We start from the raw sequence: 17,313 nt of genomic DNA on the forward strand, positions 1-17,313 counted from the left end.
GAAAGGGGAGAGGATGGGAAGATGTGGCCAGTGGTGGGGTCCCGTTGGAGCACCTTGTCTAGAGTAATAGCCACTCCACTACCACCCCCTTACTCCCTTGAATTTTGGGCACTTTGCTGGTGTCTTCTACTGTGAATACTGATGCAAAAAAGTGATTCAACTCCTCTGGAGGGCTGAAGATCCTATTTCCATGCTATATCTCTAAAACTAGTTGTTGGATATGACTCCAGGGTGTCTCTATGTGCTTAGTGTCTGCTTCCACAACTATTTTCATTTTTGATTATCAGAACCCTAAACTATGTAAAAATCTGAATTATTTTCAGAATGCATTTAGTTTTCTTATTTCCCTAGTTTTATTTCTTTCAAACATATTGATGTATCAGTTTATTTGCTGAGTTCGATCTCATAAACTGAAGCAAGTGGGCACATCAATATGTAGAGACTGTACAGATTATAAATCTGTTGCTCGTGAGAATAAATCTGTGACAACCAATTTGATTGTGAGGGCATGTTATATGATACAGTAAACAATGAGGTGGATACTGCAAGGAATATTCTATTATTTAACATTCGATTGTTGGTGATAGCATAGATATCAATGTAGATAATTGTCATGTGTCGGAAACAACTGCAGATGCTGGTTTAAACCGAAGATAGACACAAAGTGTTGGAGTAACTTAAAGGAACTTGCAAATTTCCCCGGTGTGGGACAAATAAAGCAATATATATTAGCAGGCAGCATCTCTGGAGAGAAGGAATAGGTAACGTTTCAGGCTCGGAGCCCCTTCTTCAGACTCGGAGTTGGGAGAAAGGGGAAAGAGTGATATAGACGATGATATAGAGAGATATAGAACAAATGAATGAAAGATCTGCATTGTTTGAAATGCAAGCATGATTATTGTTGTCACGTTATAGAGAGACTGGATCCGAAGACATGCGAATGAGCTAGAATGGGTCAGAAATAATCAAAATAAGGAGCAATCCTACTTTAAGTTGTAAACTAATTTCCTCATTAAGTTTATTTCTACCTGACAATTCTGATTTAAATTTTCAGTTCATACTATGAAGAAGATGAATTGGGGTAAGATATATTTCTATCCTATTATTTCTTCTTGCTTCCCTCCCCAGCTCCCCTTCTTGCAGTAATTGGTTTCCCAGCTCCTATACTTAGTAGAAACAAGGAATTGCAGATGCTGGTTTTCTTAAAAAAAAGGCACAAAGTGCTGGAGCAATGCAGCGGGTCAGACTGATGGTAGAGTGGGAAAAGAAAGCTGGAAGAGAGTAGGGGCAGGACAAACATGGCAGGTCACAGATTGATACAAGTGAGGGGGGTTCGGTCAGCAGTTGGTTGGACAAAGGCCAGGCAAGTCACAGACGAATACAAGTGAGGGGGGGTTGATCAGCAGTTGGTTGGACAAAGGCCAACAATGAAAAGACAGGAGGTGTGAGACAAAAGGATTGAAGAGTTCTGAATTGTGAAGCGAGAGGAAGGAATGTAGGTGGAAGTGCAGGGAGATGGGAGAAATAGGTGCAGGTTCAGATGGGGTACAAGGGAAAAGAGGGGGGGGAGAAAGGAAGGGTGGAAGAAGAAAGGGAGGGAGGGTTAGTTAACTATAATTGAGGAATTCACTGACCCAAGTGGAATATGAGGAGCTGTTCCATGCATAGGAAAAGCAGTTAAAATGGTTAGCAACCGTGTGATCCAATAAGTCTTGGCAGACCAAGCCCAAGTGTTCAGTGAAATAGTCGCCGAGTCCACACTTGGTCTTACCAATGTGGAGGAGGCCATATCGGGAACACCAAATGCAGTAGATGAGGTTAGAACCTCTGTCTCACCTGAAAGAACTGATGGGGTCCTGGGATGGAGGTGAGAGAGGAGGTATAGAGATAGGTGTTACATCTCCTGCGTTTGCAGGGGACAATACCTGGGGTTAGGGTAGTTTGAGTGGGAATGGATGAGTGAGTTGCGGACAGAGCAATCTCTGCGGAAGTCGGAAAGGTGGGGATGGGAAGACGTGACTGATGGTGGGATCATATTGGATGTGACGGAATTGTTGGAGGATGCGGAGGCTGATGGGTTGAAAGGTGAGGGCCAATGGAACTCTATCCTTTTCCAGGGAGGGGGCAAGATCAGAACTACGAGACACAGAGGCGCCTCGGGTGAGGGATCCATCTATGACACAGCAGGTGTATAGGCAATAGGCAATAGACAATAGGTGCAGGAGGAGGCCATTCGGCCCTTTGAGCCAGCACCGCCATTCAATGTGATCATGGCTGATCATTCTCAATCAGTACCCCGTTCCTGCCTTCTCCCCATACCCCCTGACTCCGCTATCCTTAAAAGCTCTACCTAGCTCTCTCTTGAATGCATTCAGAGAATTGGCCTCCACTGCCTTCTGAGGCAGAGAAATCTACAGATTCACAACTCTCCGACTGTAGGTATAAAGGGACTGGATGTCCATGGTAAAGATGAGGCAACTGGGACCTAGAAATTGAAAGTCATTGAAGAGTTGCAGGGCTTGTGAGGTGTCCAGGATGTAGGTCAGAAGGGACGGCACAAGGTCTGTCACGACCGTCCTAGTGGACAGCACAATGTGCCACGGCCATCCCCCTAGTGGACAGCACAATGTGCCACGGCCATCCCCCTAGTGGACAGCACAATGTGCCACGGCCGTCACCCTAGTGGACAGCACAATGTGCCACGACCGTCACCCTAGTGGACAACACAATGTGCCACGACCGTCCCCCTAGTGGACAGCACAATGTCTGCCACGACCATCCCCCTAGTGGACAGCACAATGTGCCGCGACCATCCCCCTAGTGGACAGCACAATGTGCCACGGCCGTCACCCTAGTGGACAACACAATGTGCCACGACCGTCCCCCTAGTGGACAGCACAATGTCTGCCACGACCATCCCCCTAGTGGACAGCACAATGTCTGCCACGACCGTCACCCTAGTGGACAGCACAATGTCTGCCACGACCATCACCCTAGTGGACAGCACAATGTGCCACGGCCATCCCCCTAGTGGACAGCACAATGTGCCACGACCGTCCTAGTGGACAGCACAATGTGCCACGACCATCACCCTAGTCGACAGCACAATGTGCCGCGACCATCCCCCTAGTGGACAACACAATGTGCCACGGCCATCCCCCTAGTGGACAACACAATGTCTGCCACGACCATCCCCCTAGTGGATTTTGGGACGTAGATAGAAGAGGAATTGGCATCTCACTTGTCAGTGGATGTGATAACAACATTGTCAGTGGATGTGATAACAACATTGGGATTATAGACAATAGACAATAGACAATAGACAATAGGTGCAGGAGTAGGCCATTCAGCCCTTCGAGCCAGCACCGCCATTCAATGCGATCATGGCTGATCACTATCAATCAGTACCCCGTTCCTGCCTTCTCCCCATACCCCCTCACTCCGCTATCCTTAAGAGCTCTATCCAGCTCTCTCTTGAAAGCATCCAACGAACTGGCCTCCACTGCCTTCTGAGGCAGAGAATTCCACACCTTCACCACCCTCTGACTGAAAAAGTTCTTCCTCATCTCCGTTCTAAATGGCCTACCCCTTATTCTCAAACTGTGGCCCCTTGTTCTGGACTCCCCCAACATTGGGTGAGCGGGGGGCTGGCGGGGTGAACAATGAGGTCCTGTGGTAAGATTGGAGTGGATAAGAAGAGTGGAGACGTCGACAATTGATGTCACATCGGTAATTGGAAATAAAAATGACCAGAGAGGGAGAAGGCCAGCAGAGGGTGTCAATGAGGAGGAGGAATGTTGGAGACAGGAGAAAGGATTATGGTTGAGCTGCGACTCATTATCAGAGAAAACTCCCCTTTCCATTCGCACACTGATCTGTCTGTCCTGAGCTTCGTCCGTTGCCAGAGTGAGGCCACAGGCAAACTGGAGGAACAGCACCTCATATTCCACTTGAGTAGCTCACAGCCCAACGGTATGAACATTGAATTCTCCAACTTTAGATAACTAACACACCCCCTTTCTGTCCTGTCCCCACACACCTTATGTGCTACCTGGACTCACTCCGAATTCCTCCCCTTTCACCTGTAATTCTTCCTCTAGTTTTAAAATCCTTTTGTCACACACCTGCTGTCTTTTCATCACTGGCCTTTGTCCAACCACCTATCAACCCACTTTCCCCTTCCCCTCCCTCACCAATATCCACCTATTCCGTGCCAGGCTTTGTCCTGGCCTCCTTTCTTCCAGCTTTTTCCACCCCCCCCCCACAGTCTGAAGAGGGGTCCTAACCCAAATGTCACCAATCCGTGTTCTCCAGAGATGCTGCCTGCCCTGCTGAGTTACTTTGAAACAGTACTTTGCAAATGTACAAAATTAATTGGAAGCAAGAGGAAACACTTTTCAATAATTAATGATGCTACAATGCTGAATCCTATTCATCGCAAAGCAAACCTGGTATTTTCCAAATATGCACAAAACAAAATCGACCCTTGTAATTTTAACTTAAAATGTAATTGAAAGCTTTCTTGAAATTTTCCTTGTATGACTCAAGTTGAAATTAATGTGTTCTGTAATAAAATGTCCATGAATCTTTATGGCTTGTTAATTAGTTGAGGTCTTTGCATTTTTGAGATTCTACACAAATTGCCATCGACCAATTTCGCCCATATTTAATTCAATATTGATTTCTCATTGAACACTTAGGGAGCCATGGTGGGGTGATGATGAGGCTGATGAAAAGTCGAGCCATCTCATACTTACTCCTGGAGAAAATAACTTGAACATGAGCAGGAGAATGACTGGAGGTACAATTGGAACAGGCATTGATCGTGGGTAAGAGCATTCTGTAAAATAGATTCATTGCAGTAATTATGACAACTGTTATCAGAGCCGGTTGTATTGGACCTCCACTCTCCCTCCAGTATAACATTGTAGTATTGAACTTCATAACATCACAATCAAAAATGGACAATTTACTTTTCTGGAAGTAAGACTCTGAAGCAGTTATTTAAATGAACCTTGTGAAGTACAGTGAAGTACAACAAAGACTTCCTAAAGAAGCTTAAGAGATGAGTCGGGCTTTCCTTTAGACTGCACACGTGACACAACTGACCCAGTATGTCACTCGACCCACTTATTTCCAAATATGACACTGATTTCTTACTGAAGTAGGAGAGTGAAACTAGGTTAAGAATATTCATACACTTACAATTTTAATAAGTAAATTGGGATTGAAATAAAAACCAGGAAAAGCTGGGAATAGTCTGCAGGTCATAACATCTATAGAGAGATTGTTCTATTCAGAACTGAAAAAAAATCTGACATGATTCAACTTGCAGAGAGTGGGAAAGTGTTGTGGAGATGGTTGGAACTAAAGTTCAAGGCAATGAAGTTTCAAATTATATGACCATAAATGTTGTATGATGTTTGTGATTGGTGCTACCCTGGAAACTCAATAAAATGTTTTGTTGCACTAAACGCATATATTTTAATTTCCCTCAGAATCTAAATATCTATCAGTCCCTGAAGTAAATGCACTCAACTACCAGAGCCTTCGTGGTTCATGAATTCTAAAGGTTCAGTACTTCTGGCTGCAGAAGTTTCTTTTTATTTCTGTCCTGAATGGTGGACTATTTATTTTGAGACACTAACCCCTGGTCTAAAACCTCAGCCAGCGGAAATAACAATTTCTCATTTGGCCTAACAAATCCCACAGTGGAATCCCAACTGATCTGCTGAAGTCCCATCCATATCTAAACCCATCTCAAGTAAAAGGATTGTTTTCTCATACTGGCCTGCGCTGGGTGCCAGAGGTTGGACGGGCTCACACTGGGTGCCAGAGGTTGGACGGGCTCACGCTGGGTGAAGGTTGGACGGGCTCACGCTGGGTGCCAGAGGTCGGTCGAGGCTGTAGGGTGACTTGGACAGGTTGTGTAAGTGGGCAGATGCATAGCAGATGCAGTTTAATGTGGATAAGTGTGAGGTTATCCAATTTGGTGGTAAGAACAGGAAGGCAGATTATTATCTGAATGGTGTCAAGTTAGGAAAAGGGGACGTACAACGAGATCTGGGTGTCCTAGTGCATCAGTCACTGAAAGGAAGCATGCAGGTACAGCAGGCAGTGAAGTAAGCTAATGGAATGTTGGCCTTCATAACAAGAGGAGTTGAGTATCAGAGCATAGAGGTCCTTCTGCAGTTGTACTGGGCCCTAGTGAGACCGCACCTGGAGTACTGTGTGCAGTTTTGGTCTCCAAATTTGAGGAAGGACATTCTTACTATTGAGGAAGTGCAGCATAGGTTCACAAGGTTAATTCCCGGAATGGCGGGACTGTCGCATGTTGAAAGACTGGAGCGACTGGGCTTGTATACTCTGGAATTTAGAAGGATGAGAGGGGATCTTATTGATACATATAAAATTATTACGTGATGGGACACGTTAGAGGCAGGAAACATGTTCCTAATGTTGGGGGAGTCCAGAACAAGGGGCCACAGTTTAAGAATATGGGGTAGGCCATTTAGAACGGAGATGGGGAAAATTGCTTTCACTCAGAGAGTTGCGAAGCTGTGGAACTCTCTGCCTCAGAAAGCAGTGGAGCCCAGTCCTCTGGATGCTTTCAAGAGAGAATTAGATAGAGCTCTTAATGATAGCGGAGTCAAGGGCTGTGGGAAGAAGGCAGGAACGGGGTGCTGATTGTGGATGATCAGCCATGATCACAGTGAATGGTGGTGCTGGCTCGAAGGGCCAAATGGCCTCCTCCTGCACCTGTTGTCTATTGAGGACGTGCTGCGGAGTGAACAAAGGGGGGCTTGGCGTGGGGGAGCTACTGAGTATAAAGAGGGACCCGACACGGAGACCACCAAGAACAGAGAGGGACCATTGGGACTACATTTTAAAAAATGTCATTATATCAGCACCTTATACATGGAGACTCTTTGCAAACTTTATATATGGTATGCACAACAAAGACTTTCACTGTGACATGTCATATCATATCATATATATACAGCCGGAAACAGGCCTTTTCGGTCCTCCAAGTCCGTGCTGCCCAGCGATCCCCGTACATTAACACTATCCTACACCCACTAGGGACAATTTTTACATTTACCCAGTCAATTAACCTACATACCTGTACGTCTTTGGAGTGTGGGAGGAAACCGAAGATCTCGGAGAAAACCCACGCAGGTCACGGGGAGAACGTACAAACTCCTTACAGTGCAGCACCCGTAGTCAGGATCGAACCTGAGTCTCCGGCGCTGCATTCGCTGTAAAGCAGCAACTCTACCGCTGCGCTACCGTGCCGCCCGTGATGTGATAATAAAGTCTCATTCATTCATTCTATTGAAGTGAGGACCATTTCTCCTCGACTCAATTTCAATGATATGGTTTGCGTTGAAGAGTTCATTCACCTGAGCCCTAAAGGCCATTATTATAAGTTCCAAAGGCACTAACATAGCTGCACTGTGCCTGCATTTGATTTCTGAAATCAGAATTATAGAGTTTACTGATCTAACATATTTTTTATGTGAAAGGAAACTAAAATCAAAAATAACTAGAATGCTTCCCTTTAACTTCATTCTCCTAGACTTCAAAGTGACTACTCCAGCAGAAGGCGGAACGAATCGCGGCCTCTCAGTGAAACGCAAGCACCTTCACAGTGAGTAAAATAGATCTATAAATCTACTCGGAGTTAAAATTCCACTGATAATATTGGATAATTATTGGATCATGAAGATATCAAAATTACCATACCTTCACAAATTCTTCAACATCGCTGAATGATCATGAAGAGACTCGTAGCATGGTGGCAACGGATCTGCTGAAGTCCCATCCATATCTGCGCCCATCTCGAGTAACAAGATTGCCTTCTCACATTCTTTTAAAGTGAGGACCATTTCATCCTTGCCTCAATATCAATAATACAGCAAGCAGTGAAGAAAGCTAATGGCATGTTGGCCTTCATAACGAGAGGATTTGAGTATAGGAATAAAGAGGTTCTCCTGCAGTTGTATAGGGCCCTGGTGAGACCATATCTGGGGTATTGTGTACAGATTTGATCTCTTAATTTGAGGAAGGACATCCTTGTTTTTGAGGCAGTGCAGCGTAGGTTCACGAGATTGATCCCTGGGATGGCGGGACTGTCATATGAGGAAAGATTGAAAAGACCAGGCTTGTATTCACTGGAGTTTAGAAGGATAAGAGGGGATCTTATAGATACGTATAAAATTATAAAAGGACTGGACAAGCTAGATGCACGAAAAATGTTCCCAATGTTGGGGGAGTCCAGAATCAGGCGCCACAGTCTTAGAATAAAGGGGAGGCCATTTAAAACTGAGGTAAGAAGGAACTTTTTCACCCAGAGAGTTGTGAATTTGTGGAATTCTCTGCCACAGAGGACATTGGAGGCCAAATCACTGGATGAATTTAAGAGAGAATTAGATGGAGCTCTAGGGGCTAGTGGAATCAAGGGATATGGGGAGATGTTGGGCACAGGTTACTGATTGTGGACGATCAGCCATGATCACAATGAATGGTGGTGCTGGCTCGAAGGGCCGAATGGCCTCCTGCAACAATTTTATATGTTTCTATAGTATGCTTCACCTTGAAGAGTAGGTTCGTTCATTCTACATAAGAAGTAAAGGGCAATATTATAAATTCTAAAGCCACTAACAAAGCTGCAATGGGCCTGAATTTGAATTCTAAAATCAGTATTTTAGAGATTACTGATCTTTCACATTTTTATGAGAAAGGAAACTGGAATCAGAAATAACTAAAATGTTTCCCTTTAACTTCATTCTCCTAGACGTCCAAGTGACTACATTGGTATCAGGCATAGAGAATCGCTGCCTCTCGGTGAAATGCACGCGCCTTCACAGTGAGTAATGTAGATGTATTAATCTCCTCAGAGTTTAAATTCCACTGACAATATTCCTAATATGTTCACATAAACCGCTTAAATGCTTTCCAAACAAAGTCCCATATCCCTTCATTTCCCTCAGTATCCAAAAATCTATCATAGAAACATAGAAACATAGAATAATAGGTGCAGGAGTAGGCCATTCGGCCCTTTGTGCCAACACCGCCATTCAATATGATCATGGCTGATCATCCAAAATCAGTACTCCGTTCCTGCTTTTTCCCCATATCCCTTGATTGCATTAGCCCTAAGAGCCAAATCTAATTCTCTTTGAAAACATCGAGTGAATTGGCATCCATTGCCTTCTGTGACAGAGAATTCCACATATTCACAACTCTTTGGGTGTAGAAGGTTTTCCTCATCTCAGTCCTAAATGGCCTATCCCTTATTCTTAAACTGTGACCCCTGGTTCTGGACTCCCCCAACATTGGGAACATTTTTCCTGCATCCAGCGTGTCCAATCCTTTAAAAAAATGATATGTTTCTCTGAAGTAAATATACTCCACTACCAGAGCTTCATGGGCCATGAATTCTAACGATTCTGTACTTCTAGCTGAAGAAATTTCTTCTCATCTCTGTCCTGCCAGTGGAATCACAACTTCTCATTTACCCTAACAAATTCCACAGTGGTTGGAGCATGAAGATATCAGAATTACGATATCTTCACAAAATCTCCAACAACACTGAATGATGATGAGAAGACTTGTTTGACCCGTGATTTCTGGTCCTGTAATTGTAACTTTCTATCAATCCTAGGTGTGCCAGATTAAAGCGATTCACATTTGATGACCACCTCAATAGGTAGTTTAAGCAACATATCTGCTGAAGTCCCATCCATATCTGAGCCCATCTCGAGTAATAAGATTGTGTTCTCACATTCTTTTAAAGTGAGCACCATTTCATCCTGGCCTCAATATCAGTGATATGATTCACCTTGATGTGTGACTCCATTCATTCTACATAAGAAGTAAAGGGCATTATTATGAATTCAGCAGAGGAGGCCAATTCAGTGGATGAATTTAAAAGAGAGTTAGATAGAGCTCTAGGGGCTAGTGGAGTCAAGGGATATGGGGAGAAGGCAGGCACGGGGTATTGATTGCGAATGATCAGTCGTGATCACAATCAATGGTGGTGCTGGCTCGAAGGGCCAAATGGCCTCCTCTTGCACCTATTTTCTATTTTCTGTGTTTTGATGTTTCTAAAGCCACTAACAAAGCATCAGTGAGCTTACAATTGAATTCTAAAATCAGTATTGTAATGATTACCGATCTTTCACATTATTATGAGAAAGGAAACTGGAATCAGAAATAACAAATGTTTCCCTTCAACTTCATTCTCCTAGACGTCCAAGTGACTACACTGGTATCAGGCAGAGAGAATCGCTGCCTCTCGGTGAAATGCACGCGCCTTCACAGTGAGTAATGTAGATGTGTTAATCTCCTCAGAGTTTAAATTCCACTGATAATATTTCTAATATGTTCACATAAACCGCTTAAATGTTTTCCAAACAAAGTCCATTATCCTTTAATTTCCCTCAGTATCCAAAAATCCATCATAGAAACATAGAAAAATAGGTGCAGGAGTAGGCCATTCGGCCCTTTGTGCCAACACCGCCATTCAATATGATCATGGCTGATCATCCAAAATCAGTACTCTGTTCCTGCTTTTTCCCCAAATACCTTGATTCCATTAGCCCTAAGGGCCAAATCTAATTCTCTTTGAAAACATTCAATGAATTGGCATCCATTGCCTTCTGTGACAGAGAATTCCACATATTCACAACTCTCTGGGTGTAGAAGGTTTTCCTCATCTCAGTCCTAAATGGCCAATCCCTTATTCTCTAAACTGTGACCCCTGGTTCTGGACTCCCCCAACATCGGGAACATTTTTCCTGCATCCAGCGTGTCCAATCCTTAAGAAAAATGATATGTTTCTCTGAAGTAAATATACTCCACTACCAGAGCTTCGTGGGCCATGAATTCTAACGATTCTGTACTTCTAGCTGAAGAAATTTCTTCTCATCTCTGTCCTGCCAGTGGAATCACAACTTCTCATTTACCCTAACAAATCCCACAGTGGTTGGAGCATGAAGATATCAGAATTACGATATCTTCACAAAATCTCCAACAACACTGAATGATGATGAGAAGACTTGTTTGACCCGTGATTTCTGGTCCTGTAATTGTAACTTTCTATCAATCCTAGGTGTGCCAGATTAAAGTGATTCACATTTGATGACCACCTCAATAGGTAGTTTAAGCAACATATCTGCTGAAGTCCCATCCATATCTGAGCCCATCTCGAGTAATAAGATTGTGTTCCCACATTCTTTTAAAGTGAGCACCATTTCATCCTGGCCTCAATATCAATGATATGATTCACCTTGATGTGTGACTCCATTCATTCTACATAAGAAGTAAAGGGCATTATTATGAATTCAGCAGAGGAGGCCAATTGAGTGGTTGAATTTAAAAGAGAGTTAGATAGAGCTCTAGGGGCTAGTGGAGTCAAGGGACATGGGGAGAAGGCAGGCACGGGGTATTGATTGCGAATGATCAGTCGTGATCACAATCAATGGTGGTGCTGGCTCGAAGGGCCAAATGGCCTCCTCTTGCACCTATTTTCCATTTTCTATGTTTTGATGTTTCTAAAGCCACTAACAAAGCATCAGTGAGCTTACAATTGAATTCTAAAATCAGTATTGTAATGATTACCGATCTTTCACATAATTATGAGAAAGGAAAATGGAATCAGAAATATCAAATGTTTCCCTTCAACTTCATTCTCCTAGACGTCCAAGTGACTACACTGGTATCAGGCAGAGAGAATCGCTGCCTCTCGGTGAAATGCAAGCGCCTTCGCAGTGAGTAATGTAGATGTATTAATCTCCTCTTAATATAAATTTCAATTATATTACTGATATATTTACATAAAATGTTTCAATGTTCTAGCCAAACAAAGTCCCATATCCTTTAATTTCCCTCAGTATCTAAAAGTCTATCAGTCCCTGAAGTAAATATACTCCACTACCAGATCTTCATGGGTCATGAATTCTAACGATTCAGTACTTCTGGCTGAAGACATTTCTTCTCATCTCTGTCCTGAATGGTGGACTGTTTATTTTGTGACATTGACCCACTGATAGACAATAGGTGCAGGATAAGCCATTCGGTCCTTCGAGCCAGCACCGCCATTCAATGTGATTGTGGCTGATCATTCATAATCAGTACCCTGTTCCTGCCTTCTTCCCATACCCCCTGGCTCTGCTATCATTAAGAGCTCTATCTTGCTCTCTCTTGAATACATTCAGAGAATTGGCCTTCACTGCCTTCTGAGGCAGAGAATTCCACAGACTCACAACTCTCTGACTGAAAAAGCTTTTCCTCATCTCCTGATCTAAAACCTCACCCAGTGGAAACAACAACTTCTGCCATTCGATCAGCTGAGAAGGTTGTTGGCTGCAACCTTCCCCCCCATTGACCAATTGTACACTGTAAGGACCAGGAAGCGAGCGGGCAAGATCGTCTCTGACCACTCTCACCCTGGCCACAAACTCTTTGAAGCACTTCCCTCTGGAAGGCGACTCCGGACTGTCAAAGCTGCCACAGCCAGACATAAAAACAGCTCAGTTATACAGGGCCTTGGAGAGACCGCACCTGGAGTATTGTGTGCAGTTTTGGTCTCCTAATCTGAGGAAAGACGTTCTTGCCATAGAGGGAGTACAGAGAAGGTTCACTAGATTGATCCCTGGGATGGCGGGACTTTCATATGAAGAAAGACTGGATAGACTAGGCTTGTACTCGCTGGAATTTAGAAGACTGAGGGGGGATCTTATAGAAACATATACAATTCTTAAGGGGTTGGAGAGGCTAGATGCGGGAAGATTGTTCCCGATGTTGGGGGAGTCCAGAGCCAGGGGTCACAGCTTAAGGATAAGGGGGAAGTCTTTTAGGACCGAGATGAGAAAACATTTCTTCACACAGAGAGTGGTGAGTCTGTGGAATTCTCTGCCACAGAAGGTAGTTGAGGCCAGTTCATTGGCTATATTTAAGAGGGAGTTAGATGTGGCCCTTTTTGCTAAAGGGATCAGGGGGTATGGAGAGAAGGCAGGTACAGGTTACTGAGCTGGATGATCAGCCATGATCATATTGAATGGCGGTGCGTACAGGCTCGAAGGGCCGAATGGCCTACTCCTGCACCTATTTTCTATGTTTCTATGTTCCACGAGCAGGAGCTCTACTCAACCAAAAGGCTGCAGCCTCCTTTTACTCTGGTATTTTATTTCATTCTTCACATGTTTTGATGTTTTATTTTTAATTGTCTACTGTATATCATGCGAGCAAAGCACCAAGGCAAATTCTTTGTATGAAAACATATTTGGCTCATAAATTCAAAATGTATTCAATTCTCATTTACTGTAACAAATCCAGATATCGTCATTTTGATATCTTCACGATCCAACCACTGTGGAATGGTTGGATCATGATGATATCAAAATTACGATATCTACACAAATTCTTCACCATCACTGATCATGAAAAGACTTGTTTGACCCATGTTTGCGGGTCCTGTAATTGTAACTTTCTATCGTCCCTAGGTGTGCCACATTAAAGTGATTCACATTTGCTTGATCACCTCATTAAGTTCTTTGAGCAACTGATCTGCTGAAGTCCCATCCATTATCTGAGCCCATCTCGAGTAATTAGATTGTGTTCCCACATTCTTTTAAAGTGAGCACCATTTCATCCTTGCCGAAATCTCAATGATATCATTCAGTTCAGTTCAGTTTATTGTCACAGGTACTGAGGTACAGTGAAAAGCTTTTGTTGCATGCTATCCAACCAGCAGAAAGACAATACATGATTACAATCGAGCCATTCACCGTGTGCAGATACATGATAAGGGAATAACGTTTAGTGCCAGGTAAAGTCAGCAGACTCCAATCAAAGGTAGTCCGATGGTCCCCGGTGATGTAAATAGTAGTCCAGGAATTTGAAGTTTCCAATCATCTCTACTTCGGCGTCATCAATGCAAACTGTGGTACACATACCCGCAATGCTTCCTGTGGTACATGTACCGCAATGCTTCCTGTGATACACATACCCGCAATGCTTCCTGTGGTACATGTACCGCAATGCTTCCTGCGATACACATACCCGCAATGCTTCCTGTGGTCAATCACTACCTCCCTTATCTTGCTGACATTGAGAGTAAGATTGTTGACTCAACACCACGACACGATGTTCTCAAACTCTTTCCTATATTCCGAACCATCATTATTTGATATTTGGCCACAATTGTGGTGACGTCTGTGAATTTGTAAATGGAATTAGATTTGCACAAGGCTGCCCAGTCGAGGGTGCACAAGGAGTAAAGAAGGGGGGTGAGAACGCATCCTTGTAGTGCACCAGTGTTGAGGTTTATCACAGAGGATGATTTGTTCTCTATCCCCACTGATTGGGGTTTGTTAGTCAGGAAATCGATGATCCAGTTGCTGAGATGAGTCCTGACTCCAATTCCCGCAGACTTGGTGATGAGCTTGGAAGATATGATGTTATTAAAGGCAGAGCTTTCATCTTGAAGAGTTGCTCTATTCATTCTACGTAAGAAGTAAAAGGCATTATTATAAATTCTAAACCAATAATATAAGTGCAGTGGGTTTGCATTTGAATTATGAAACCTGAATTATAGAGATTATTGATCAAACATGTTTATTATGAGAAAGGAAACTGGAATCAGATATAACTAGAATGTTTCCCTTTAACTTTATTCTCTCAGAATTCAAAGTAACTACAGGCGGAATGATTCGCTGCCTCTCAGTGAAATGCAAGTATCTTCACAGTGAGTAAAATGGATCTATTAATTTCCTCAATTTAAATTCCACTGATAATATTGCTAATATGATCACATAAAACCCTTAAGCATTCTCCAAACAAAGTCCCATATCCTTTAATTCCCCTCACTATCTAAAAATCCATCATTTTCTGAAGTAAATGTACTCCACTACCAGAACTATGTGGGCCATGAATTCTGAAGATTCAGTACTTCTGGCTGAAGACATTTCTTCTCATCTCTGTCCTGAATGGTGGACTATTTATTTTGAGACACTGATCCCTGGAAAAAAAACCTCAGCCAGTGGAAACAACAACTTCTCATTTACCCAAACAAATCCCACAGTGGTTGGAACATGAAGATATTAAAATTACAATATCATCTGCAGTTATTTTCCTATTCAGAATTACGATATCTTCATAAATTCTTCAACATCACTGAATGATGATGAAAAGACTTGTTTGACCTGTGATTGCTGGTCCTGTAATTGTAACTTTCTATCGTCCCTAGGTGTGCCAGATTAAAGTGATTCACATTTGCTTGATCACCTCATTAAGTTCTTTGAGCAACTGATCTGCTGAAGTCCCATCCATATCTGAGCCCATCTCGAGTAATAAGATTGTGTTCCCACATTCTTTTAAAGTGAGCACCATTTCATCCTTGCTGCAATATCAATGATACGATTCTGTTCAGTTCAGTTTATTGTCACATGTACTGAGGTACAGTGAAAAGTTTTTGTTGCATGCTATCCAACCAGCGGAAAGACAATACATGATTACAATCGAGCCATTCACAGTGTACAGAGAAATACATGATAAGTGAATAACGTTTAGTGCCAGGTAAAGCCAGTAAAGTCCAATCAAGGATAGTCCGACGATCCCCGGTGAGGTAGGTATTAGTTCAGGACTGCTCACTGGTTACAGTTGGATGGTTCAGTTGCCTGATAACAGCTGGGAAGAAACTGTCTCTGTATTTGGAGGTGTGCCTTTTCACTCATACCGGACCTTTTGCCCGCTGGGAGAGGGGAAAAGAGGGAGTAGCCAGGGTACGACTCACCCATGATTATGCTGCTGGCCTTGCTGAGGCAGTGTGAGGTGTAGATGGAGTCAAAGGAAGGGAGGTTGGTTTGTGCGATGGTCAGTGCTGCGTTCACAATTCACTGCTATTTCTTGCATTCTTGGGTGGAGCTGTTCACAAAGCAAGCTGTAATGCATCCCAATCAAAAGCTTTCTACAGCATATCTGTAGAAGTTGGGGAGAGTTGTTGTGGGACATGCCGAACATCCTTAGCCTACACTGGAAGTAGAGGCGTTGTGCTTTCTTGGTCGTTGCTTCAATATGAGTGGTCCAGGAGAAGCCATTGGTGATAATTCCTCCAAGGAATTTGAAGTTGTCAACCATCTCAACGCTGCAATGCAAGCTCGGGTATGTGTACCACTATGCTTCCTGTAGTCAATCACTATCTCCTTTGGCTTGCTGACATTGAGAGAAAGATTGTTGACTCGACACCACGACACGAGGTTCTCAATCTCCTTGCTGTACTCCCACTCATCAATATCTTATATCCGACCCACAATTGTGGTGTCGTCTGTGAATTTGTAAATTGAATTAGATGTGTACAAGGCTGCAGAGTCATGGGTGTACAAGGAGTAAAGAAGGGGGCTGAGAACGCATCCCTTTGGTGCACCAGTGTTGAGCATTATCGTAGAGGATGAGTTGTCCCCTATCCTCACTAATTGGGGTTGTTGGGTAGGAAATTGAGGATCCAGTGCAGAGTTAAGTGCTGACTCCACGTCCTGCGAGTTTGGTGAAGAGCTTGGAAGGGTTAATGGTATTAAAGGCAGAGCTTTCATCGTGAAGAGTAGCTTTGTTCATCCTACATAAAAAGTAAAGGGCATTATTTTAAATTCTCAAGCCACTAACACAGCTGCAGTGGACTTGCAGTTGAATTCTGAAATCAGAATTATAGAGATTATTGATCTAACATGTTCTTTATGAGAAAGGAAACTGGAATCAGAAATAGCCAGAATGTTTCCTTTAACAATTTTCCTAGACGTCAAAGTGACTATTCCGGCAACAGGCGGAGAGAATCGATGCCGCTCGGTGAAATGCAAGCACCTCCACGGTGAGTAAAATAGATCTATTCATTTGCTCAGAGTTTAAATTCCACTGATAATATTACTAATATATTCACATAAAACCCTTCAGGGTTCTCCAAACAAAGTCCCATATTCTTTAGGTTCCCTCAGTATCTAAAAATCTATCGGCCCCTGAAGTAAATATAATCTACTACCAGAACCTTCTTTGGCCATGAATTCTAAAGATTCAGTACTTCTGGCTGAAGACATTTCTTCTCATCTCTGTCCTGAATGGTGGACTATTTATTTTGAGACACTGATCCCTGGTCCAAAACCTCAGCCAGTGGAAACAATAACTTCTCATTTACCCTAACAAATCCCACAGTGGTTGGGTCATGAAGATATCAAAATTACGATAGAAGGAATAGGTGATGTCTCGGGTCAAGACCCTTTTCAGATTTCGTCATCAGTCTGAAGAAGAGTCTCAACCCGA

At 43.2% G+C, this 17,313-nt stretch overlaps 1 long non-coding RNA gene across 1 annotated transcript; it reads left to right on the forward strand.

Moving 5' to 3' along the window:
- Nucleotides 1-11,728: 11,728 nt before the first annotated feature.
- On the forward strand, nucleotides 11,729-16,818 carry LOC144608527 (uncharacterized). Its single transcript, XR_013549211.1, has 3 exons — nucleotides 11,729-11,774; nucleotides 14,690-14,752; nucleotides 16,796-16,818. It is a non-coding gene; the product is annotated as an uncharacterized LOC144608527 (long non-coding RNA).
- The last annotated feature ends 495 nt before the right edge of the window (nucleotides 16,819-17,313 follow it).

Source organism: Rhinoraja longicauda, chromosome 31 (assembly GCF_053455715.1).
Source record: "Rhinoraja longicauda isolate Sanriku21f chromosome 31, sRhiLon1.1, whole genome shotgun sequence".
Taxonomy (NCBI): Eukaryota; Metazoa; Chordata; class Chondrichthyes; order Rajiformes; family Arhynchobatidae; genus Rhinoraja; species Rhinoraja longicauda.